The 26694-nt window shown below is 42.1% G+C and overlaps 1 protein-coding gene across 1 annotated transcript in view; it reads left to right on the forward strand.

The window, feature by feature from the left end:
• The window catches only part of WWOX (WW domain containing oxidoreductase), a 915478-nt gene that overhangs the window by 486282 nt on the left and 402502 nt on the right, over positions 1 to 26694 (forward strand). The gene's annotated exons all lie outside the window — the stretch shown is intronic.

A 26694-nucleotide genomic window follows, 5' to 3' on the forward strand; every position in this document is an offset into this window, starting at 1 on the left:
AATACCAGGACTGTAAAAACAGGGGCTAGATAAAACAAGCTTCTTCTTTCAAATGCTCTTCCAATACGAAGCAAAATATTATTAATCTAGACTGCCTGCTACTTTCATTTACCATGTTTGTTGCTCATGGGATTATAGGCACAAAGGTTTCATAAATTTCAAATGAAATATGAACATTTGTTGTCAAAATACTGTTAAGCTGTGAAAGGCCTGCTAGTACTAGCTCCATTTTTTAAAATTATTATAGTATTTGTATCCATAGGCATTCACATGTTCTGAGTTCCAGGGAGCAAAGCTTTCCCCCAGTTTACAAGCAGGAGACAGGACATCGGACAGTCAATGAGTGGGTTTTTGTCCTTGCCATATCCGCGATGTCTGCGTGCTATGATTTTAGGGGGCACGTTGATGCCCTTGTTTGCAATCCGAGTAGTTTGTCTTTTACGTGCTGGAGGTAGGTCATAGGGGGTTTAGCTGACTGCATCAGATAGTACCACGTAGGGCTCCCCTGTGAGGCTGTTGATGGCCATGGAGGGTTCAGGGGTCTGGATCGGAGACAGCAGAGCCACGCTGGGAAGGCCGTCTGTGTGGTGAGCAGCCAAGGTCACAGCTGGAAAGAAAATAGCCTATTCCAAATCAGAGGGCCAATATGGGGAAGGATCAAGGAAACGAGGGCAACGTTAGTCAAGAGAATCAGCAGCCAGACTGAATGAATCCACGGCTGTAAAATATCGGCTCAAGGTACGATTCCAAAACAAGGCTGAGTTTTTTGTTTTTTTTTTCTTTTTTCAGCAAGAAAAAAAAAAGTTACTCTTTATTAAGAAAATTTAGAGATGCAAATTCTTAAGCTTCATCCCAGATCTACTGAATGAGAATTTCTGGAGGCGGGGCCTGCAGTCCGTTTTAAGAAGCCCTCCAGGTGATTCTGACGCTGGGCCCAGTTTGCAGTGCAGCGGGACAGTTGGGGACGGAAGTAGGAACCAGACATAGGATTCCACGGCCTGCGGGCACGTACGTGCCTTTGGACACGTCTTGTAAGCCCTCTATGCCTGGCAGCTTCCTCCGGAAAGGGGATGAGGGTGCCTGGGCTTCTGGCCTCCCAGGGTTCTTGGAGAATGACCCTGGCCAGATAGCAGCTAAGCTCCGTGGGACTGTTACTGTATACCAGGCAGTATGCGAAGCACTCAGTTCAGACACTCTCCATTTTGGTCCTGACAGTAACCCAGGACGTAGGGATTATTATTACCTCTGGTTTATCATTGAGAAAACTTAAAGTTTTCGTACTCTGCCTAAGGCCATGCTCCTAGTCGGCAGGAATCACTCAGGTCTTTCCTTTCCAAGCTCATGTAAGTCACTGCGTTGCTGCATTATTTTACTAAATCAGGAGAGATGGTATGTTCGAAAGGGCTTTCTGAATGATAAACGGTATATAAAATAACAAAGCGGCATTATCATCGTCATCATTATATCCACATGGACACATACCTGTACACACAAACCACACGTATTTTTCTTTTTTTTTCAGTTAACTCTTCCATTGGCATCTTTCCTTGAGCTTTCTCTTATATGGGAGTCTTTGGCATAGGACAGTCCCCTTTAGCAAATGGATTTACGATCTGAACTGGGTCAAACAACACAGTTTGGGTCCGGATTCAGGCATTGGTGACAATTAAAACGCAGGCTTGGTCCTTGAGGGCTTTCACTTAGGTTCACTACTGACACGTAGAGAGGAGATACAAGCTCCAGATTGTTAATGAGGAGTTTTGATGGCTTCTGGAGTGGCCTTTGTCAGCAAAAGAAAGTGTCAAAGGTTTACGTAGGTGTTTAAAATTAAAATTCATCTCATTCCCATTACAGATTTCAAATCCTAGCTCTTCTTGAGGCTTTTAAGTTCAACTTACAATTCTTATTAGTCTGTTTACAAGCCTGACAAATTTTCGCAGTCACTTGTGAGGAACTCTAGGAATAAGGTTTCATCTCATTTTTGCATTTAGGTAAAGACCTTAAAAATGTTAAGCTGCATTTAAAGTTAATGTTTTTCTTTCCTTTTCAGGTGCTTTCACTGGTAAACTTCCCAAGAATATAAGTCATGTGTGTATATGTAATACATTTAATTTCATATATAATGAACCTTAACTTTTCTTAATAGTCTGACACTTTTACAAATGTAGTAATATTTCATCTTACAATCACAACGTTGTAGGGATTGCCATTTACACATTTAAAATTGAAACTATAAGGCTGATGTATAATTCTCGAATGGGGTCAACAGACATTTTCTGTAAAGAGTCAAACAGTAAATATTTCTGACCTTGTAGTTCATATGGTGCCTGCCACAACTGTTTAACTCTGCCTTGGTCTGAAAGTAGCCATGGACAATAGTGAAGGAATGGCCCTGGATGTGTTCCAGTAACACTTTATTTGTAAGAACAAGTGGTGGGCCATATTTGGCCTACCGGCCATATTTGCCAATTCCTGCTCCCAAAGGCCAAACTCAGTACAAATCCGTAAGACATGACATATGTGAAAATATGCCAGCACAATAGCATTATTTCTTCCATTTTGATTATCTCAATATTTTTACGCATAATTCGAACATGAAAGTCATATTTTTATGTTTAGTTCAAATGCTGGTTGGCTGAGTTTGGAGTTATTCTCTGCCATATCTAGCTGTGTGGTTTTGGGCAAGTAACTTAACCTCTCTGTGCTAATTATGTTCATCTTTCAAATGGGATCATGATAGTACTTATCTCATAGGGTGGTTGTGAGAATGACATGCATCATTATATGTAAGTCTTCCTGTGGTTAAAGGGTGTCTGTGCACTAAGGAAACTATTGTCATACCAAACAATGTTGGGGTTCCTTTGCCATATACATTTTAGGTCTGCTTTCTCAGCGTACTGACGTTTCTTAATAACCAGGGAGGCTTCTGGCTCAGAGGTGAACTTATTTCTCATGGACACCTGAACTTCTAGGACAACCGCCTTTTTATAGATGCAATGATTATGAATGATTCTATTTCTTAAAGAGGACAGATCACCTCTTCTCTCTGCTCACTGACATCTGCACACACACCCTCCCCCCTTCGCCCCCCGCCACCAGGTGGCTTCTCACTTAATTGAGGCTTGCTTTTCTTCGGGCTCTTCTGTGTAATTTCTGGCCAACTCCTATTCACCTTTGAGCTTGATGGGATGCTGTACTCTGTTCATACATGTTCTGTGTCTGCAGCCCACAAAAGCATATCCATGTCTCTCTCCTGGGGTCATCTGAATTGCAGTCACATTTTCTAAAACCATGGTTCTTAGCTGAGGGCAGCACTGTCTCCTCCCTGCATATTTGACACTTTTAATCATCACAGGGCAACTAGCGCAGTCTTCCCCTTGGTCCAGGGGGTGGCTAGGAACACAGGCTGTAATACCTGGGTGGTGCCTACAGCAGGGAAATGACCTTCCTCAAGATGCTGATGACACCTGCATTGAGAAGCACTGGCCCAGGGTCATCATTCTGACATGCACTAGTAAGTGGACCTCTGACGCTCACAGGAGCACACCCAAATTCTCAGTCAGAGCCCCCCACACAGGTGAGAGGCCCTCTGGATCCAAGAAATCGTGAGCCTGGGGGCGGGGCCATGCCAGCACTCAAGTATCTCCCTCCGTCATTCAGGACCATCCCTCACTGTGCCAGCCTGTTCTACTTACATGTTATATTTCTTGTTGCATTTCTCGGCCTGCCATGAGCCTGGCCACAGCCACCTCTTAGTCACTCTGGCCACTGTCTCTAAAGCCAGGACTTGGGGAAGTGGTCATTACTAGCATGGTGCTTGGCACAGAGCAGGTGCTTCATGAATCTGTATTGCATGGTTTCCAGCTAATGGAAAAAACCTAAACAACACAATACCCAGAGGATTGAAGTTTATTGAAAATCGACCGAAAGGACTATGGTGAAAAGAACCTCAAAAAAAGCAGCGGGCAAGGAATTGGTATTTATTGAGCGTCTTAAGTGGACACCGTAGGAGGAAGTACGGAGTCCTGGGAAGAGCACAGCCTGGAGCCAGCCTGCCTGGGTTTGAGTCCAGACACTGCCTTTTATAACTGTGCAGCCTTGGGCAAGTTCCTCAGGCTCTCTGTGCATACGTTTTTCATCTTTAAACAAGGGGTAATGATAGTGCTTGTCTCACAGAGTGATTATAAGAATGAAAAATATTACCTAAAGCACTTTTAACAGGGCCTGGCATGGAACGAGTGCCACGTCGTTGTTTGTTATAATTATTTAGTTACCTTACTTCTCTGGAATCTTTCCAAGTCATCCCCCATTTAACCAGTGAGGAAACTAAAGGTCTTATGGCCACATAGCAAGTGGCAGTACTGGAATTTGAACCTGGGTCTGCTTCCTTCCATTCCCTCTCCCCCTTCTCTCCACCCACCTCACTCATTCTTGCCTTCTATTGTACCTGGGGAACTTGGGAACCAAGAGGAAAAGAGCTTGAAAAGAACACACACAGGCAATATGTACAGATCACGTCGTAACCACGGGCTTAGGTTAAGGGTCCTTTGGGACCTGGCTAAGCGTCACTTGCCATCTGAGATGGCATCTGATGTGAGCTTCATTTGGGGTTACAGCTGGAGCTCCTCTCAGTGATGGAGTGGGAGGGGGAAAGGTCCTGACAGCCCAGTAGAAGGAAGAGTTGTCAGTAATGTAATCTCTAGGTAGAAAGCTAAAGGTAAAATATATATATGTATATATCTATATATATGAATTGAGAACGGCAAGGACAGAGTGAAGAGGAATCAGATGTTTTGAGGGATGTTTTCAGAGTGTATGTGGAGGCAAGCAGTGTGTTCTGGAGTCAGGGCATCTCCTTGGAGCAATTGTCCAACCCCACCCCTTTTTTAATGCCACCATGGACGCTGCGAGAGAAGAGACTGGATTGGGGTTGAGGCCAGATGCCTCTGCTGCACTTTCATGTTGCTGTCATTCCACGCCCCGGAGTCCTGGGCTGCAGGGGCAAACACCTGCCCCAAAGCCTCTCTTGTAAGTCAACATAGGACAACTTTCTGCTCTTCCCCATGGGAATCGATCCGAAGGCAAATCTCGGGAATTATAGGATCCTGCAGTGATTAGTGCGATCAGGGAAGGCTCCCCTGAGGATGGGGTATTAGGCTGAGGGCTGGAGGGACCTTGACTTTAACCAGGAGGAAAATCAAGAACCATCCAGGAGGGAGGAGAGAGGGTATCGATTTCAGCATTTTTCTTTTCCTCGTTCCTGTACCTTCCACACAAGAGCCTGTCCCTTCTCTGTGTGTCTCATAAATACCCTCTGTCACCCGGGCAGCCCGTCCACCTATTTTCCCTCTATCCTAATCTCTGCTTCTCCCTCCACTGTCCTATGAAAATTGCTAAGAAGATAGCAGTTAAGATCTTCATAGGTGAGATTTTAAAATCCCAGAAACTCCAAATGCTTGAATTTGGGGAATGGGGGAAAATAAACCAAAATATGTTTCCAACTATTCCACTGACTTTGACCTCCTAAAGGGGAAGACTTTGCCTTATATTTTTTCTTTGAATGCTCTGAATCTCTGGCATGGTTGTGGGCAAAGAGTCAGGAATATTCTTCGGACATATGACTGCAACCATCTTAGTCTCAGTGGGAAGGAGTTCGTGAACCTGATTCTTTTTAAAATTGTGGTAAAATATACATACCATAAAATTGACCATTTTTAAGTGCACAATTATTGGCATTAAATGCATTCACATTGTCATGCAACCATTACAATTACCCATCTCCAAGTAAACTTGACTCTTCAGTCTCCCAGCCATTCTAGATGCGGTTCAGCTCAACATGCATGGTAGGAAGGGGCAGTTGGGGATTATTTTTTTTTACAAAATCACCAGTAGCTGTGGTTATCCTCACACAGTGCTCTAACCTCTCTGAGCCTCAGTTTCTGTCCATAACATGGAAACAATGAAATGTCGTAGGATTTGAACTTAGTGAGCTCACATATAGGGGGTGCTCTAGAGTTTGCTCATCTCCAAGACTTTCTCGGGAAGCTCCAAACGGTAGCACATGACCCACCTTCCCTTCTCATTTGTCTGCATCTTCACGAAACCTGGTTTTGTTTTTCATATGGATAATGGATAATACGTGCGGTGCCAAGAAGAATTATAGTTTTTGTAAGTATTTATGCGATTGCCCACTGTTACCCGGTAATGCGTTAGGCATTGACGGGTTGATGTGAAGAGCGCCATGACTCGGTGTCTGTTGCTGCTCTCTCCATACAGTTTACGCAACTCTAATCCATAAAAGCTGTTTGAAATTTCCATTAGGAGATTTGCACAAGTGGTTAAAATTAGTCATGCATTCTTGGTCTAAACTGCAGGAAGAGTATCTTTACTGTGAAAATGATTATGACATGTTAAAACTGTGTAATAGTAAGCAGACAGTTTTCCGAGCTGCTGGGTGAGTTCTAGAAATGCTCTATTTATTTTCTCCCTATCGACTCCTTTCTTTCAGGCAAGACTGCCTGTGCGTTGACTTGGAAAACAACTGAGTCCCAGCAACCCCAAAGCAATGCCATGACGTGGCTTCATTTGTGAGCCTGGCCCACTCTTTTATTTTATTTTTCTAATTGTTTCTTCTTCCTCTAAAACTCAAAGTGCCTTAAAAATAGCAGCATTCCTGGTTTTCTCCACCTATCCTTCATTTAACATTTCTAGAAGGGCCACGTTGCTACTAAGGTTAGGGCAGAGGCAAGGCTTTTGCATGCTGAAAATCAGCTGCTTAGTTTATTTGGTTACTTATTCCTTTTTTAGTGCAGCAATGTTTTTAGTGTTCAAGAAAAGGCTGCGATTTTCTTTGATATTAAAAAGCCAACCACTTATATTTTCCAAAGCCATTTGCATTCAGTCTGACGGCCGCTAAAAATGTATATGGATTTTTCATCTGAGAGGTTTTCTCTATGCATATTGTTTACATTTATCAAACGTTGTCCTGTCCAGTACTTTGTATTCATTGTAGCTTCCGGACCTAGCTGACAATATGGTCTACATGAAAAACAGAACAAAACAAAGCACAAACAGTCAAAGGGTCTCCTTTTGAGAGAACATGAGAACAGGGAAGGCAAATGTGGCTGTAAAAATGGACAGTGTTCCTGAGTGCAGGTTCTGTCTTGGTTCTGTCCATCACTTTGTCATTTGTCAGTCGAGCTCCCCCGCCTCCCTCCACACTTGCTAAGCTAATGTGAATACCCAGCTCTGCTCTTAGCCTGCAGTTATGCAGCCTAAAAAATCTGGGAGGATTTTGTGAAATAAATATTTAAAATAACAGGAAAGGACTGGAAAAAGTTGACACTGTTTGGGGATCATTCAAAAACAGAGTTTTCATTTGCTTCCTTGCTTGTGGTTCTTTGCATTTGGTGACTTTGTGTCACCAGTGCTATCATATACCACCAGTATATGTTGCTTTTGTGAGTACTTATGTTAAACACAAATACAAGAATAAAACAAAGCCCTATTCCTGCAATTCTGCAGCATTGCCACCAGGTGGTGGTAGTGTATCTTGTTTAAGGAATCTGACCTGCTCGGTGTAGGCTTTCACTTATTTATTCACTAAAGAACATTTATTGAGTATGAAGCATGGCTTAGATGCTGTGGCTACAGCAATGAGTAAGATAGCTTTGTATTCTCAAAAAGTGTGCTGTCTAGTGGCGTATACTTTGTCTACAGTCAAAGATGACAGTTTTTTTTGGATTGAATTCACCCATATATTTGATCATAAATATAATTATACCTTGTTTACAAAAATGCATTTTTATTTGACACGTTTCCATCTTGTCGAGCTCCACATTTAATAAGCTTATCAAAAAAGAATATGCCTTAGATACAGATGTGTATCTTTTTTAAATTAAATTTTCCCTGTATTCTTTCCTATAATTGACCCTATATTCTTTTTCAGACCATCAGGACCAGCTTTTTGAAGATAGTTACCTTTAACTTTCTCACACACACATACACACACACACACACACACACACACACACCCATTCTTAGGTACTTTTATTATTATTTTCCAGAGCCAGGCTAAAGCACCTGTGGCCATTTTCTGCATCTACTGCTAATTAGACATTTTCTCCAAGAATCTTCTCTTTGGGGGACACACCTGAACCCATCACAATTACATCTCACATTTCTTTATACAGTCAAGGGCTCCGTATCTCTGTAGCGTTCTTTGTGTCCTCACTCTTTCTCTTTTTCAATCTTCTCATTTCTCTTTCTCAACCTTTCCATTTGTCAACTAGAAAGAAGCCACAGGGGAGGAGCAGTAGAACTCAGCATCTCCAAAGCATCTCTCTGGCTTGGTACTTGGTGCCCGAGTTGATGTTTTTACAATTATGGAAACACTGAAAATTCATCCAGGAGAGGGAAGACCCTTTTAGTCATCGTTTCTCAAGCCGGACATCTCCCTTATGACCACCTGCCTGTTCATCACAGTGCCGATATGGTCATCACCTTCTCAGAAGTCTCTCCCTAGCCCTGACTTAGATACAAACTACCTTTGGAAGTGAATCCGTCACTTACCCAGTTGGCCTAAAGAGAGCATGTTCCATGCAAACCACTGAATATTTTAAATAGAAAGACAAACTTATTTCCTCTCAAGAACAAATTGTTTGCATAATTGACGTCCTGGGTTGTCACGGACGCCTGGCTGCAGTGTGGATCTAATCACCCAAAAACAGTCTTAGTGTTAAGGGGCTTATTTTTCTCACCTTCTTTTCTAGCCTTCACCTCTATTCAGGATATGATTCATTTGAGAACAAAAAGCATTCCTCCGGTATCTTAAAAAGCTACAGTGGTCAGACATAACCTGCGTGCAAACATGTCTAATTTCTTTTTCCCCCACGTTTGTGTAAACCCTCCCCCCAAATGTGTGAAAACAGCTGTGCTGTATATAAAACAGCAGCGGTGTGTGCATGTTGTGCCTCCTGCCTGCAGCACAGCACGTTTACATATGATCACAGAGCCACTGGAGGTCTTCATGGATGCTGGCTGTGGCTCCCTTTGCTCCAGAATGTTCGCATTGGGAGAGTGTGAGAGCCAGGGCTCTGCTCCTGTGTCAGTAGCAGAGTGGGAGATGAGGGGTAGGGAGGCTGCACCTCAGCGGTGTTCACATTTTTCAAGTTTGAGGACCTCTTCTCATATTCTGTAGTTGGTACTCACACAGAGGGCACTAAAAAAATGTATACACATTTTAAGAAAGGAAAAAGCTATTACAATTGTAGTACCCAATATGTACAGATAACAAAAGATAAATACAAGTCTCGTTTGACTTCTGCAATTACAAGAGGTGCTCAAAGTGGTTACCATCAGCGTCCAGACACTTCTGATAATGGCGAACTACGATGTTTCCCTGAAAATAAGACCTAGCAAGACAATCAGCTCTAATGTGTCTTTTGGAGCAAAAATTAATATATAAGACCCGGTATTATATTATATTATATTATATTATATTATATTATATTATATTATATTATATATTATATTCATTATACTAAGACCTGGTCTTATAGTAAAATAAGACAAGATCTTATATTAATTTTTGCTCCAAAAGACGCATTAGAGCTGATTGTCCGGCTAGGTAGTATTTTTGGGGAAACACAGTACTGCTTGAGCAACGCCGACCAAATGTCCACTTCTTATACACTTTTTTGGCACCTCTGGTGTATCGGTTGATTGACAAGTATGTGCTAATACAAGGCTACTCTAAGTTAAATTATCACCTGAAATAAGTCAGGAATTTATTGGTTAGTGTGTTTACCTGCATTTAAAAAAATGATGAATAGCCACTTCATACTGTGAGCCAAAGAAGAGGGTAGGGATGTGATGCTTTCTATGTCTGATCTTATATAATGTTCCTCACAAGTCTTGTCCGCCAGATCTTCTTATTATCTCTCATGTGTAAACTGATGTTCAGGGAGATTAAGCAAGTTGCCTGAGGTTATAGACGAGGGTATGGTTAAGCCAGGATTTACACCGACATGGTGGAAATCCTGGAGCCAATGCTCAGAACACATACATAGACATGTTGCAACCTGAAGTAGCTGTCATCTCCAGGTTACTATTGCCATCTCAAAGAACAGGAGGGAATAATGAATATACAAGTTGTTTATTCTCAGCTGCTACTGTGTGGGAATCTGGGCACCTCTCACTGGGAAGCAACCGATTCCGACTTCAAAGGCCAGACACCATCCTTAGGAACGGTGCTGTCCTCTGAAATGTGCCCTGTGAGTTCGAGAGGCAACGCTGTTCTACCAGGTGCCACAGTTGGCCTGCACAGTGCCACAGTCGAGCTGCATGGTGCTACCGTGTATATATGCGACTGGAGGAGGTACTGACTTCCTTCTCCTAATAGAGAAGATTCCCGATCCCTCACTATAAAGTGAAGACAGGAACAAATCCCCCCTCTCCACCCCAACCAGGCCCCTCTGTCAAATTAGATGAGCATTAGGGTGAGTTTCTATTCTAAAGCTATAAACCAGCCAGCAAAAACACAAACATTAAAAAAGGAACGATACTTTATAGCTTACAAAACATGCTCACGTGCGTTATTTTATCCTCACCACAAGCATGTAAATTAGACAGGTATTATTTTTACAGTTAGCTTCATTTCATAGATGAGGAAACTGAGGTTCAGAGAACTACTTTATCTGCCCACCCGTTCCATAGTCAGTATGTAAGGCTCAGTCTCCGTCTTTTGATGTCAAATCTTCTGGCTAGCCTTGCCAGATAAAATACAAGACACTAAGTTACATTTGAATTTCAGATAAATAAATAATTCTTAGTATAAGTGTAGCTCATGCAATACTTGGAACATACTTATACTAAACATATATATACATACACACACACACACACACACATATGTATAGTATGGAATATACTAAGAAATTGTTTCTTGTTTGTCTGAGATTAGGCTTTCATTCTGCATCCTGTGTTTTTCATTTGCTAGATCTGGCACCTACCTATGGCATCTTTTTGTTTCTTTACTGCTCCAACCACGCGATCTAGACATCATTCTCTGATTCAGTAACTACCTTGGGAAATAATAATAACTTTTGAAGTTACTTCTTATTAAACACTTGCCACCTGCTAAAAAATGTTGCACACCTTCCTGCATAAACTTACAATCACCTTGAAAGTTGAGTATAATTATTACTCCTTCCCAGATGAAATAACTGGGGCTCAGAAAGGTTAAGCGGCTTGCTCAACACTTCACAGATAATAAAAGTGGAATCTGGGATTAAAACCAGAGTCTGTGCCTCTAAGGGTATTTATTATCATCTACACTCCAAAATAATTTTTTAAAAAAATTAAAAAGAAAAATGGTGTTTACAATCAGTCACAGAGGCACAAGCTCCTTGGGGGAGAACCCAGGTGTTGGCCGATTTAAAGGGGAAAAAAAAAAATCTTTCACAGGACCCAGCAAAATGCTTTCCATATAATAGACCCTCAGCACAGACCTGTTTGCTGACTGCTGTATTTCAAAAGCAATTCAAAAAAAAAAAAAAAGGGGGGGAGAGTTGAAAACGCAGTGTCGTTTACGCGTCTATTTTGCCCAAGATGTGTTTTAAATTTTGTCAGGATCATAAACTGTGTTCCAAAACATGAAGATAAATTGGCCCTCTGACCTCTTATGAGGTGACATAATTCATCTGAAAGGTTTATCGCCCTGCTTGTCAGTTCACAGTTCCCTATTCTTCCCATTCTTTTAACTCCATTAAAAATAGAAAGGGGGGTGGGGGAAGGTGAGAGTGAAAACCGGGCTGGTTATGTGGTGCTTGGAATGTGGTGCTGAAAAGCCCCGAGCCCTCCAGTTAACACAATACTTTTATCCGGTAATCACAGCCTGCGGGAGACAAAATAACAATTCATCTGGAAAACGAGATTAACTCATTTAAGCTAAGCAGTGATCACAGAGAGAGAAGCACGTTGCTGTTGTCAGGGCTGAAGGAAAGCATACAGATTCTCAGCCATTCTGGTTCAGGGGGCCTGGGTAGCAGGCCCAGCCTGTTGGAAGTAATCGGGCCCTGTCAGAGTCAGCCTTTGTGAGATATGGATATTACAAAGGAATTCTATTAATCTCTGACATAGTCCTCTCATCTGATAAAGACTGCATACAATCTTTTCTTCATTAGAACATCTTCCGAACCACTTGCCTGTCTGAGCCTCTCTGCCGAGAGCTCCTCAGGTGAATGGGCTGTGTACTTCACCTCTTGGGTGTCTTCACAAGTAATAAAAACGAACGGCTGTGTGATTCCGCACTTGTTGGTCCCTATGGAATTTGCTTTGTGTCAGGCCTCTTGTTCCAAAGCTACAGTTGGCTTTCTTGCCAGCCAGGGCCAGGCGTAACTGTTTATTTTATGTTATTTCATGTATTTCCTTTCCCTGGCACAGACTTTCCTGAGGGGATGTCCCCCCAGGTGACCTGCTCATCTTTCTCACCGAGAGCCCTGAGAAGAGAGATTTTTTTTACTCACTTCTAATGGCTCCCTCACATCACCCAGTGGTTGTCCTTTTGGAGTGGTTGGGGACTCATTTCCACAATGCCATTAAGAATCAACAAATTGCGTACACAGTTAACTGCTTATGGAAGCAGCACATCCGTGCAATGGCTGCTTCTGGCCTCTGCATGGTCCCCCACAAGGCATACCCACCCCACCACGCCTTTTCAGTGTTGTTTTGCTGTGTTGCCCATACCTGATAGATGACAGAGCTCACCCATTCTCTTGATGCGATTAAAGCAGAAAATAAAATTGGGCAGAGATGAGAAATGTACACACAAGTTTATTTTCTGCTTGTTCCTTTGCTGACATCTGTACCATGAGTGACTTACCTGTTTGCCAAAGCCAGATTTTATGACCACGCAACAGGAATTTTAGAAAGCAGACGGTGCACGTCGTAATAGGAGAATATCTCAAATGAGTTTCTTTAAAGCCAGCTGGCCAAATGAGGGAAAGATTCTGAGTGTCCTGCTCTTTTCTTGCAAGTCTGGCCTTTGTATGATGGATACACAACTGTTACCGTGAAACCTCCATTGTTCATGTAAATGGTTTGTAATGTTCAAAGTGATATGGATGGGTATACACTTTAAAATACATCACTATCCCTTTTGAAGAAATTGACCATTCCTGGGGCTTATTCAGTGATAGCCTGACTGAATGATGGCTTCAACAAACAGTAGCAGGTTGCTCCTACGAGACTGTTATAAATGCGTTGGAGGAAACTTTTAAGACTAGATGGCTGCAGCCGTTCAGCGCTGTGTTGAATATTTAACAATTTTTTTTGTGGATCTATCAACTAAGAAGACTATCAATTTTAGAGCATCCAGATGTTCAGGAATAATAGTTTGAAAGACCAACCCCAAAGACGTTGGTGATTAAAGTGTGAACAGATGACGGAATGATAAACCTTAACATTTAAAAATGTGTTTTTATAGCCCCATCCTTACATAGCATCGTCTGATAAATGTACTTGTGACGAACAGACCGAATGAAAGAACCTTCCCTAGCAGGACCTAGCACCGTTTGAATATAAATATTCGTTCTGATTCCCCTGTTAGTGATTGACGATGAGTATTGATCAATGTTAAAGAGTGAGCACACAGGAGCCTCCTCGAAGCCTACAGCGCACACACTCCCACTTATAAACACATGAGTATCGATCACAATTATTCCGTAAACATATCTTGCAAATCCCTTCTGTGCACACACCATTTAAATTAATCCAAATTCAGAACAAAGCAAGGGCGTAGAACCTCCCTCTGAGCAGCGCTCTCCCGGACGTTAAATCATCGGTGATCTGTGTAAGGTGGGCACAGACGCCTAAATACCCTCCCTGTCAAGTGGTGCCTGAGCTCCCGGGTTCCTGTATCTTAGATGAGGAATACCCCGTTCTGATATCTTAAGTAGGAAGGTTCCCTCAGTGTGAAGCCAGGGTGCACCTGACTTCAAAATGTTAGAAGAATTAAAAGACTTAAGACGCGTAGCATCTAAATTCAATGTGTGAAGCATATTTTTAATTTGGATTTAAATGGACCTACTGTCGGTCATATCTTTCTGAGACAATTCAGGAAATCTAAATAGGGGGTAGGTCATAGGTGGTATTAAGAAAGTATTGCTAATTTGTTAAGTACACAGCGTGTGAAATAAAATTCACATTTTGTTAGAGGTGCCTGCTGAAAAATGTACAAGTGACATGATAGGATGTCTGGGATTTGCGTTAAAATAATCTAGAAAAAAATGGAGTCCGGATTATACAAATCAAGATTGGAAAATGTTGCTGATTCTTGGTCGACTACAGGTTCATTTAGTTTCTCTATGAAGGTATGTTTGAAAATTTTCGTAATAGAATAGTATGTAGAGGTCTCCAGAGACAGGCTACCAGGAATGACAGACATAGCCAGTAGCAGTTTCCAGAACTTCTAATCAGGGCATGGTATGTGCCGAAATAGAGAGAGAATTCCCGCTAACTGGACCAGCAAAGTTTTGCTCTTCTGAGGCTTTTCTTATTTGGTGCTTGTTATGGGTTGACTTGTGTTTCCCCCAAATTCATATGCTGAAGTCCTAACTCAGCAAATTCATATGCTGAAATCTGATATCATATGATATGATATGACATGGCTTGACTCAGACCTGCTGGGTAGAGAGAATGGACCGACAGGGATTGGGATTGGAAACACAGAGACCAACTAGACGATTTGTCAGTGAGGAATGTGTTCAGCTGCAAGTTAGAGAAAACACTCGTAAAATTAGCTTAGACATAGAGAGCTTTGTCTTTTCCTGTTTAATAAGAAGCCCAGAGGGAGGCAGTTGCTGGCATTGTTTCCGCTGGCTCAGCAGCTCCACATTCGTCAGAGTTCTGGATTTCAACCCTGTGATTCTCTAGGTCATTCCTCTGGGGTCTCGGGTGGCCACCACAGCACTAGACGTACCATTCAGGTTCATGGTGGAAAGAAGGAGAAAGGAATGGTACCGTGGGTCTGACCCTTCTCTCAGGAAAAACAAAAGCTTTTCCAGAATCCCTCAAGTGACTCCTCCATGTGTCTGACTGGCATGGACTGTGTCCCATGGCCACCCAAGCTGCAAGGAATGCGAGGAAAGCAAGTGGAAGCCTACAGGGGAGAAGACTGATAGGGCTGCCCACCAAGGAGATACTGCAGAGGTTTGAGCAAGAAATCACGGGGTCACCGAGAAGATACATTCTAATAAACATTATCACTCAGAGGAATGAGTAAATGAAAGGAAAAGAAGAAAAAGAGTTCTTATGTCTGTCACGTATTTATCTAAGGATTTTACTTTCATTCCTCATAACTAGCCTGTGAAGTATGTGTCACCCATGTCATTTTACAGATGAGAAAACTAAGGGACCGAGTGGTGAAAAACTATGTCCAGGTCACACAGGCAGTAGGTGGAGGAGAGAGGTTCCAACTCGGGCACTTTGAGAAAAGACCGCATGTCTTTTCCTTTACTGTGTTGTTTAGGCCCCGGGGCCCTACTGTTAGGGGCTGAATTGTGCCCCCCCCCCAAAAGATCAAAAGGATATGTTGAAGTCTTCATGTCTAGTGACTCAGAAAGCACCCTTATTTGTTAATCGGATCTCTATAGAGGTCATCAAGTTCAGATAAGGTCATTAGGGTGGACCCTAATCCAATATGACCAGTGTCCTTAGAGAAAGGACACAGAATTGGATACGTATAGAGGGAAGGTGATGTGAAGGGACACAGAGGAAATGCCATGTGAAGATGGAGGCAGAGGGAGGAATTATCCTGCCACAAGCCTAGGAAAGTGTGGGGCTTCCAGGAGTCTGGAAGAGGCGAGGAAGGAACCTCCTCTAGAGTCTTTGGAGGGAGGGTGTCTCTGCCGACCTTGATTTTAAACCTCTAGCCTCCACAATTGTGAAACAGTACATTCTTGTTGCTGGAAGCCAGTTTGTGTTCGTTTGTTACAGCTGCTCTGGGAACGAATACACCCGATGACTGCTGCTTGCCCTTCAAGACTACTTCTTTGACAGAGGAAGCCTCCCAATTCCGTTGTCTGAGGGGCATCTCCTATTTTCACGAGGTTCTTCCCTCCCACGTCCACATGCTACTTCGTGCATATACCCATGTCCGTGTTCTGCCGGTCACTGCTGGGCAAGTGTGTCGTTCTGTGGTTTCCCTCCTGTCTGTATGCTCCTCTTCCTGTGACATCAAGGGAGAATCCGTGGGAGCGCCTCTAGGGAGATTTCCTTAGAGTTGTGGACCGCAAGGAACAGTGTCCCTTACCAAACTGCACTGCCTCTTTTTAAACGCCGGACAACCATTGCCCAGTGTGTTCTTGGTCTGTAGCCTCAGTTTACTCTCCCGATCAACCATCACACTTCTAGTGGACAACCGTTTCTTTAGCCAGTTTTTCTTTACCTGATTCTACCAGCTTCATGTTCATTCTCTTATTTTCACTTTCCAAAGGGACCTAGCCTGTCCCTTTCCCAAGTTCAGGGGATAGGGAATGCTTCGATGTCCCCAGGGGTAAAAAGGACTGTTAACACCTCTCATCATGCTTGTTGTGAGGATGACAGGAAGTACATTTGCTCTGAAAAGTACAAAAGGGTAAGTGGTTTTATCACATTATGCTAATAATTATCATGACCAGAGTTGCCCAGGAGTTGGCTACAAACTCCTTAAGGGCAGAAGGGTTTTGTATAAATCTAGTCTCTCTCCCCAGGCCTCGTGCTTGACCCAAACCATGCTAAAAGTTAATGTTTCTTTTAAATTTAATTGGAATCAATACAATAGACATTGCTCAATTGAGAAGCCATGTGACTATAGCGATCCAGGAGTTAATAGTCGACTGTGGGAGACAAATAGCATAATAATCGCAATAAGTATGGAACCTGAAAAATGTAATTGAAATAATAAAGCTCTACACGATATGATACTATTTATTTATACATTTGTAGATAGTAAGCTCCTTGTCCACCTTGTTCATTGCGATATCTCTAGTACCTTTTGAACAGTGCTTGGCTCTTGGTAGATGATTAACAGCTGTGTATTTTGTGCCTGAACTGTTTGCGTAGAGGGTTCTGAGGTACTGCTGTGAAGAGTGTGATTTGCTCTCTCTGAGGTTGGACAAGGAAGGGTTTCTGGGAGAGAAGATAGTTGAGTTGGGTTTTGATAAGTGAATAGGAGCTTCCCCAGGCACCCTGAAGAGGGAGGTGGAGTGGGAGGGGAGAGGCATGTTCCCGGCAGAAGCCCTGAAGGGTGGTTCTTTGGAGCCACCCATGCAGAATTCCTCTGGGTTGGGCCCCGGTGCATCTAGGGCAGAATTATAATAGACAGTAGATGGAAGCATAGTTGGAAGGATCCATGTAGTTCTTCTCTTTCCTCCTCACCATGGCTTCATAGTTGTAGTTCCCTCTCTGTCCTCCCCATCTCTTTGGTGATGGGGGGAGCTGTGTGCTGGTTGAAACCTATTCAGAACATAGTGGACTCAACACTAAGTGCTTATTGTAAATGGATCCATTTTTACTGCGGTTACTGTAATGGCGCCCAAATGATGACTGTTAATAAAGAACCATTTCCGCTTGCGAAAGCACAATGGCGTTAGCCTGCCAGACGGCCAACGCTATTTGCTTTATGGAAAAGGATTTGAAATAAGGGTTTTCGGTGGTTGTCTTTTTGCCTCCACAATTATGTATAGAGAAAGTATGGGCCATTGCATGTTTATAGTGTCTCTTCCTTATGGATACCCAAGTTATTATTTTTTATAGGTTTGGGTACTTATTTTGCACATTTTTAAACAATTATGTAGTTCTGCAGCTGTTGTACCACAGAGGCCATATGCATTTTCATGTTAAGAGAAAATTCCATGAGGGATTCTCGCTGGCTATCATCATAAAAGAATTATCATGGTGCCAAAAAAAACAGGTTCACGAATCATCATTGGATTTTTACAGTGTTTGGAGTTAAATGAAGTTAATGCTTTTTAGCTAACTTTAGAACTGGAGTCAAATTTTATAACTAGATATGAAGATTCTACCTATTTTCCATACCTGAATGGAAAACATAATATTTACTTACCACAATATTAATTAATCAGTTAATTAATACATACATTGGTAAATTCTCTGCCCAGCTCCAGAGTCTTGATGGGGAAAATATACAGCTTAGAAGACTCCCAGTTTCTCTAAAGAATTTTTTTGAAATAAAAGTATTTGGATGACAAATATTTATTGAACCCTTAATATATATCAGAAAGTGTTCTGTTGCTTTCTATGGGGGAGAAATGAATTAAGGGAATTTTACAGCTGAGAGAGAGAGATGAAGAGATGGAGATGAGGTAGGTGGTATCTGTCCGTGACCTAGGGAAAATAGCATCCGGGGCTCTTTTGAGATACCTTGAACTAACACTTCATTCATTGTTGTTTTTGGTTTTTTTAATCAGTAAGGTAGAAATTAAAATGGAAGCAGGAGTGTTGAAGGGGTGAATGGACAAGCACAATTCCTGTCCCACAGTCTAAAGGGTACTGGTTCAGGTTATGAGCTTCCCATCGCGTACACCTACTTTCAAATCCAGGCCCCAGCACATATTTCCTGTCTGGTTGTGGGTAATCACTTTCCTCCCAAAGCCTGTTTTCTAGTCTATGCTATGATCACAGAAGCAGTTGACACATGTATTGTGTTAAGCGTGGTGCTGGCACCTAGCCATTAGCACAATGGAGTGATGATGGTAGGGAGGTGATTCTGGGGAGACTTCCCCTGCTGGTTTCATTAACCATCCCTGCTCATTCATTCTGCTAAGATCACCTTTTGCTAAATCTTCTAGCAGGCAGTGGCGGATCAGGGAAAGCACAAAAATCAAGAGCTACCAAGTTTTCCTTAAAAGAGTACATGGTCTTGGAGAGTCACATGTGCACAGACAAAGTCTACAGATGTTATAACAGCCACTCAAGGAAGAGTGCCAAGATGAAACACTGATCAATGGGAAACACATGTATTGTTAATTAAGGAAAAGGGGGAGGATTTTAAATAACATTAAAAAAAAAAAAAAAAAAAGGAATGAGACCCCTGGACACAATGAAAGAGCATTTTGACAGAAACATCTTTATTCAGATAAGTTTTTTTGTCCTGTCGTATGCTGTCCTGTTACGTCCTATCATCATAATTTTTTCATACATATTAGGTTGGTGTAAAAGGAATTGCGGTTTTTGCAATTGTTTTTAACCTTTTTAAACCGCAATTCCTTTTGCACCAACCCAATACCTCATCCGAAATGTATTAGTAACATTTATAATTTACCAAATGGAAAATATCACTTAACTTTAAGTAGCAGCAAGTTAAAAATGAATTTGCCAGCAGGGGTTTTGTCTGTTTCTCTTAGAATAACATATATCCATCAAAAACAAAACAAATAAACACAAAAATAAAAAGAAAGAAAAACCTAGCATTTATTTGCAGTATTTTTCTTCAAAATACTACTTGTTTCACTTTGCTGTTTTATTCATTTTAAGCACGTTTTCACCAAAGTATTCTACTCTAAGCTAGTCTCAATTCAATTTAAAGTGAAAGGTTTTTTGAGTTTAGATAATTTACATATAAAAGCGTTACTGTACATTTTATAAAATGACTGTGTTCAGAAAACAACGATTTCAATTTAATCGTATTGTTATTCTGCAAGTGGAAATGCCTCCCTCTTGCTTCTCTGTCTCACTAACAATATTCCTTCTTGTCCTAATTTAAAATTGTTAGTGTTTGAAAATTGATGTGTTTCTTTTTAGACCCCACCAGTAAGACTTCAGGCCCACTGTGATTTGTCTGATAGACTTGAAGATTATGGGCATGTGTGAGACAGAGAGAATCTTAATAATCTGAGCATGACAGGTATATAGCTCTTTGTAAATTATTTTCTTTCTTCTCCCAAGAAATTTTGTTTGCCAGTAGCCATATCTGTTAAAAAAAAAAAAATCTTACAACTCACTTTTTGTCTCAAAATTTGCAACGTTGTTGTTTTTCTTCTTCTCCTTTTTTCTCTCCTCTCAAAAATGACACTATTGTTCTAGAAAAGTCCTTGGGAATCAGTCACTCTATGATATAGGATCCTATATCATAATGTGTCTTTGAGAAATAGAGCCAGATGTTTAGGATTTCAGACCACCATATTTGTCCTAGGAACCCTGCCAGTGTTTTAAATTCTTGACCCTTGAATTGAATGTGAGGCCGTGACGATGTAAAAGGAAACACCCGAGTTTTATGATTCCTCAAGCTTGGGTTACGCTATAAATTTCCACTGGTCCCTGCTTGTTTGTCTCTTCCAGGGTTTAGGGTTATTCACCAAGTCGATTATACAAGCAGAGTCCAAGTGCTGCCTCCAAAAGCACATTAGATAATTTCTTGGGAGACAATAAGCAGCTGTTTAAACAGGAGCCACAAAAGTGCATTAAAATTAATTTGGTCCTGACCAAAAGGTAAGTACATCCCCGCATTTTCGGAATGAAACCCAGAGCTTGTCTCCAGAGGTGGAAAAGCCATCAGGACCTCTGATTAGGATGTACCAGGAGGGCCCCCTTTCACCTTTGGATTTACTGTTGTCAGCTCCTGTACCTTATTAGTCCACGCGATGAGGTCGTTTATCGGCGATCGCTTGTAGATGTATATTTATATAAATCTCATTGCCTCTCATCTCCTTAAACTGTGGTTCTTAATTTGGGTACCACATGGTTTGTGTCTCACTATTGGCAAGTGTCATAAATATCTTATAGCCCATTATGCTTTCTACAGCGTCCTTAACTTATATGACCTATGTCTATCTGGGAAGAGAAACAAGTGTTTTTCCAAAATGAAAAGAATGAATTATTTCTAATTCCCCCTTTCCCTTTGAGGTTTTAAATAGATCATAATACTGTTTAAATTTGCTTGGTAGTTCCTAGGACCTTTTAAAAAATCTGTGTAGTGATAGCAATTATTCTTGTTATTATTGTATGAAAATGTTCAAGGGCAGATGTTAGTTAGCCACTGGACTGACAACACATTCTCCAAGGTGCACAATTTAAAACTTATGAATTGTTTATTTCTAGAATTTTCCATTTAATATTTTTAGAAAGGGATAAAAGACTGTATTAATTGTAATACTCAATATATACTGGTAACAAAAGATGACTACAAATTGCAGACATTTGACATCTGCAATTACAAGAGGTGCTCAAAGTGGTTACCATCAGTGTCCGGACACTTCTGATGACGGTGAACTACTGCTTGAGCATAGATAACGTCTCTTAAAATGTGTGTACATTTTTTTGGTTCAGTTCTATTTGCATCCACTGGGGGTCTTAGAACATAGCCTTTGTGGATAAGGGGGGAACTACTATACACAATGCTGGACACATCGCAGGCGGTCCCTAGATACCCCGTCTTCTTTCCTGTAAATAAAAGGGCCCTACTTTCTGTCCCAATGAAGAAGAAGGTAGAGCAAATACAAACATGTTTACAAGCTGGGGTATTTCATATCACTGCAATCTCAGTACACCCCGCTGTACATGTATGTGTATTTTTTTTGTCTATAAAGAATCTATCTAGGTAAACTATTAAATAAATGAGGATCCAGCCACTTTTTCCCTAGATGTGGCATATTGAATATTGGTACTCTTTTTTTTTTAATCAAGAAGCTGCAGATTTGACGAACATCATCAGACCTTCTTTCACGTCTTAGTGAAATCATGACCATGCACACCCTAGCCCCATGAAAGTTACAACTCTAGAATGACTTATTCATTCATTTATTCATTCAACATCTACTGAACAGCTCCTGTGTGCCAAGACCTGCAGCAGAGAGTGCGGAAACAACTTGGGCAGGGTATGCTCCCTGTCTAGTAGAGGCGACAGAAGCATGGGGACAAACACACTGACCACAGTGGCTATGGCCAGACGGAGCTGGCACTTTAATCCTAGCTCTGCCACTTACGACTTGCATGACATGACTTTAGACGATTTTACTCAATCCTCTCGGACGCCGTTTTCTCGTCTCTAAACTGGAGAGGATAACAGTATCTAACTTATGGAGATGTTTGAGGGTTAAATGATAGAGAAATTATCTGAAAGGGACTGTATAAAACACATAGCAATGGTCACAGTGCCTGGCATATGGGAAATAACGCCAAGTAGGGGCAGCTCCGTGGTTGCCGTTGCATTTTATTTCACAGGGTCAGTGGGAGCATAAAGGGAGTCACGCTGCTTCTCCAGTAGCTATCTGTATTTTATGTCTGATGCCTGTGAGGCTTCATCCGCTGTTTAGTGTGATGGAAAGACTGATAGGAATAGAAGGCATATGTACCTGGAGCAAGAGTTAAAGACACTATAGTTTAAAAAGAGGGGATGGAACATGATGTGAGGAAGCTAGCAATTGTGTGTACCCGGATTAAACATTTGTAAGGACTAGGGCACAGCAAGGGAAAGAAAGCTAAAGCCAGCCGGATCGGCTGTTACCCTGCCACGTTTGTTGGTTAACAGAAGTGGAGAATGGGGCATAGTTGATGATTGTTAAACTTTCTTAGTAGCCACAGAACATGTATTTTCTTCTTTATGTTTTAAGTTCACTCTCCAGCAGTGGTTCTCAACTCTTGTAACATTAGAATCACCTGGGAAACTTTTGAAACATCCCAGCGCCATAAAGCAGTTTCTTGCTTTTGGTTTCTTTCCCATTTTTTTTCCTATATTCGTCAGTGTGGCCTCTGCTAGAAAGTTTCCCCCCATAAGCACTGAAGCAGGAGAGGTAAGGGGGAATGCATGATGCCAGATTGTTCCAGGCTATGGTTATACATGAACTTGAGCCACAAAACACATCTGCCGCCTTACTCTCATCTGCACATTTCTCTCCTTCTAGTTTCATCTTATTCTTACGTGCTTATCCCTCCACCATCCTCCATCCCCATTCAGGTTCCCTTTGTCTACCTTTCAGGGATTCTGAGAGCTTCTCTGTAACGCAGCTGCGTCTCTGCCGGTCGGGCCATTGGAGCTCCCTCTGGGGTCACTCCTGACAGTTTCTCACTGCTTTCCCATCTCGGCCAAGGAGCGTGCTCTTTGTTCCTTGTATCAGTCAGACTAGCTACTTGATGGAAGAGATAACCCCAAAATTTCAGTGACTTAACACGTAATCCTAAAAATACTAAGGATTTATTATATTAAGGGAAAGACAAATATTGTCTGACATCTCTTATGCGTGGAATCAAAAAAATAAAAAAATAAATACATGTTAAAAAATGCTCATAGATACAGAGAACAGATTGGTTGCCAAAGGGCGGAGGGTTGGGGGGTGAGAAATGACTTTATAACTAACAAGGATTTGTTTATAGCGCCATCACAGTCTATGGCATGTCGTTCAGGGACTGAGACTTGAGCTGCCCAGGAGCTTCACCCTCCATCCCCGGAGGGGCTCTCTCTGGCGTCACTACCCTCTCATTCCAGGCCCAGCAGAAGAGAAGGAAGAGGAAGCTTAGGGCTATGTGGGGTGTTTTGTGGGCTAGGCCTGGAAGCGGCATGTCCCCCCTCATTCCATTGGCAAGAATTAAGGGTTTCCAAGAAGAGGGAAGCAAGTCCAGTGAAGAGCTAACCCGTCTTTGCCACGTCCCCTGTTCTGGATCTCACCTCTTCATTTATAATCTATAATTAAATCTTCAGGGAGTGCCTGTCACAGATTGGGCCCTCGTCTTGGGGCTCTGGTTACCAGCCAGGTACAAAGTCCCAGCTGATAAAATAAAGTAGTCGAATTCTGTTATCTCTGTGATAACTTGCTGCTTAGATTTTTTCCACTCTGTTCTATGAGCAGGAGAGTCTTCGTTGACATAACTTGCAGCAACCAACCATAAAAATACCCATTCTTTCCTTCATTCCTTTATGCCCCTCCTTCTTCCAGAAGAAGTGAAAACAGGTAGTTTTTAGTGCATTGGACCCACTAGCAGCATCTGCATTAAAATAAATGATTCGAGGTATTGGCACGACGTTACATTATTCAGTAGGGTGGGTAAAAGCCTCTTGGTAGTGGGGATTTGGAGAAGCAGAACCACTCGTGTGAATTTCCCCTCGTGAAATGACAAAAATCCCCAGAGCTGGGAGCGCATTTCCATGCACTTTCCCTCTTGGCTTACATCAAAATCATTTCATCACCCTTGGGATTGAAAACCACACTCTGTAAGCTCTGAATAAATATTACACAACCATTTCCTGCACCCTCAAGGAGACATTTTCTGGGGAGCAGTGAAAATGATTTGATGAGGGTTTTGTGTGTGTGTGTGTGTGTGTGTGTGTGTGTGTGTGTGTGTGTGTGGTTTTCCAGACATATCTCATCCTCATTTCTTTCCCTTAAGAGTTCCTCAAGTGTAATAGTGTATTTTGTTTCCCTTTACATCTCAAGAAACTGAGCACTTACCTTGTTTCCCTGAAAATAAGACCGGGTCTTATATTAATTTTTGCTCCAAAAAATGCATTAGGGCTTATGTTCAGGGGATGTCATCCTGAAAAATCATGCTAGGGCTTATTTTCCAGTTAGGTCTTATTTTCAGGGAAACACGGTAGTAAAGTGCCCTGGCACACAGTAGTAGGTGTGTTAGAGGTGCTTATTACCGTGAATGTGCTATATTGGTTTCCTAGGGCTGTTGTAGCCAAGTACTACAAACTGGGTGGCTTAAAGCAACAGAAATGTTTTCTCTCACTGTTCTGAAGGCCAGAGGTCCTATTTCAAGGTGTAGGCAGGGCCCTCTTCTCCCTGAAGGCTCTCAGGGGAACCTGTCCCATGCCTTTAGCTTCTGGTATCATCAGCAATCCTTGTTGTTCCCTGACTTGTGGATGCGTCACTCCAGTGTCTGTCTCATTATCACATGGCCTTCTCCTTCTGTGTCTCTCCGTCTCTTCTCTTCTCATAAGGACACCAGTCATTGAATTAGGGCCCGCTCTTACTCCAAGATGACCTCACCTTAACTTGATCATCCCACAGTCCCTATTTCCAAATAAGGTCACATTTACAGCTACCAGGAATCAGGACTTCAGCATATCTTTTGGGGTGACACAATTCAACCCACAATACGCACCATCCTCTCTTGGAAAAGCACCATGCTTCATGAGTCTTTGAGTCCTGAATTCACAGTACCTGAATTCATACATTTGGTGGATGGAGGCATGAAGGAACGCAGAAACACCTGAATAAATAAACAAGGTGGCTGGATGTTTGAGGAAGGCTTCTTCAAGGAGGTGGCAGGATTGCACAAAAATCAAGGTGTGACCCCATCGTACTTGGGCTCGAGTCTCTGCTTGACATTTTTTGGTCAGTGTCCTTAGATAAGGTACTCTACATCGCCAAGGCTGAGTATGTTTCATCTGAAAGATGGAGCCAATAATATCAATGAAACGATGAAATAACGCCTATAAAACACTTAACACAGTGCCTGGAGCCCAGTAGTTGGCACAATCAGCGATGACTTGTATTTCCCCTCACTCCCATCCTTCCGTCATTGCTGCACCTCCGTTTTGTGTCCAAATCCATGTCTGATGCTGGTGCCTTGGGACGGATTAGATACTGTGTGAGCCCTCAAGGAACTCACTGTCCTTGTTGGGATCTGTTAGGAACATCTGTTAGGATCAAGGCCAGTTTGAGCTCTTCCACGGCCCCTACCCAGCCACCATGAGAAATCCATGGCTGCCGGGGCTTCTCAGACTTCTGATTATCTGGAAATTTCCAGTAGTCTTTTGTCTTCTGTGTTTGCTACTAGCACTGTACACTGTTGCCTCCCTTCTCCTCCCCACCCACCCCTTTTTTTGTTAGTTGGTTGATTCTGTCAAGATAGGTACAGTAATAGAATACTTCATTCAGGGCATCTGTTAGCTTATTTTTTTATTTTATTTTGATTTTTAGAGTACTTCAGGATTAGCGACAAAGTAAGGGAAGAACAGGCCATCAGGTTTTATGACTCTTCTGTCCTAAGCTCCCAGTGTGATATGGTCTTCCTGCAGGACCTCCTGGGCAAGCTCCTTGGCAGGCTGGTCTCCAGAACAGCCACACACAGGGAGATTGGAGACAATTACAAAAGCAGCCTTCGTGGAAAAGTGGAGATTGCATAGGTGAGCAGGGCTTTCTTATTGCTGCATAATCAGTCAGCTTAGTTTGGGCATCACACACCTAGTTGCATCAAGAAAATATGATTAGGAAATGTAGTGAAAGTGCTATTTGCTTTTGCATTATTAATAAGAAGCAGAGTAACAACAAGAGTATAACAAAGTTGGGTGAGGCAGGGAATAAGCAGGAAACTCAAGGGAAGGCAGCATGAGAGTAGGAAGAAACAACACAAAATATAGACCAAGGCTAGTTCATAAAAATGTGTGTCAGTATGACCTGTAAACTAGGTAAGGTGGACTCTGAGCTTCCTAGCAGGGTAGGCAAAGAGGGAAACACAATCGCTTACATGATTCCTTTCCTAGTTATTTCTACATCTGAGCCCTGAGAGACAAATTTACTTTGGGTTCTCCTATGAAAAGTGCGTTTATTAATGGAGTGAGCAAGTTCTTGTATGTGAGTTCATATTTCTAACTGCCTTTTGCGCCTGTCTCAGCCTTTGCTTGTCCTCCACTGACACGGAATGGGTGGCTATTTAGTTAGATTGAAGTTCCCTTTTGTATGATCTTCATTC

Source organism: Rhinolophus hipposideros (assembly GCF_964194185.1).
Source record: "Rhinolophus hipposideros genome assembly, chromosome: 21".
Taxonomy (NCBI): Eukaryota; Metazoa; Chordata; class Mammalia; order Chiroptera; family Rhinolophidae; genus Rhinolophus; species Rhinolophus hipposideros.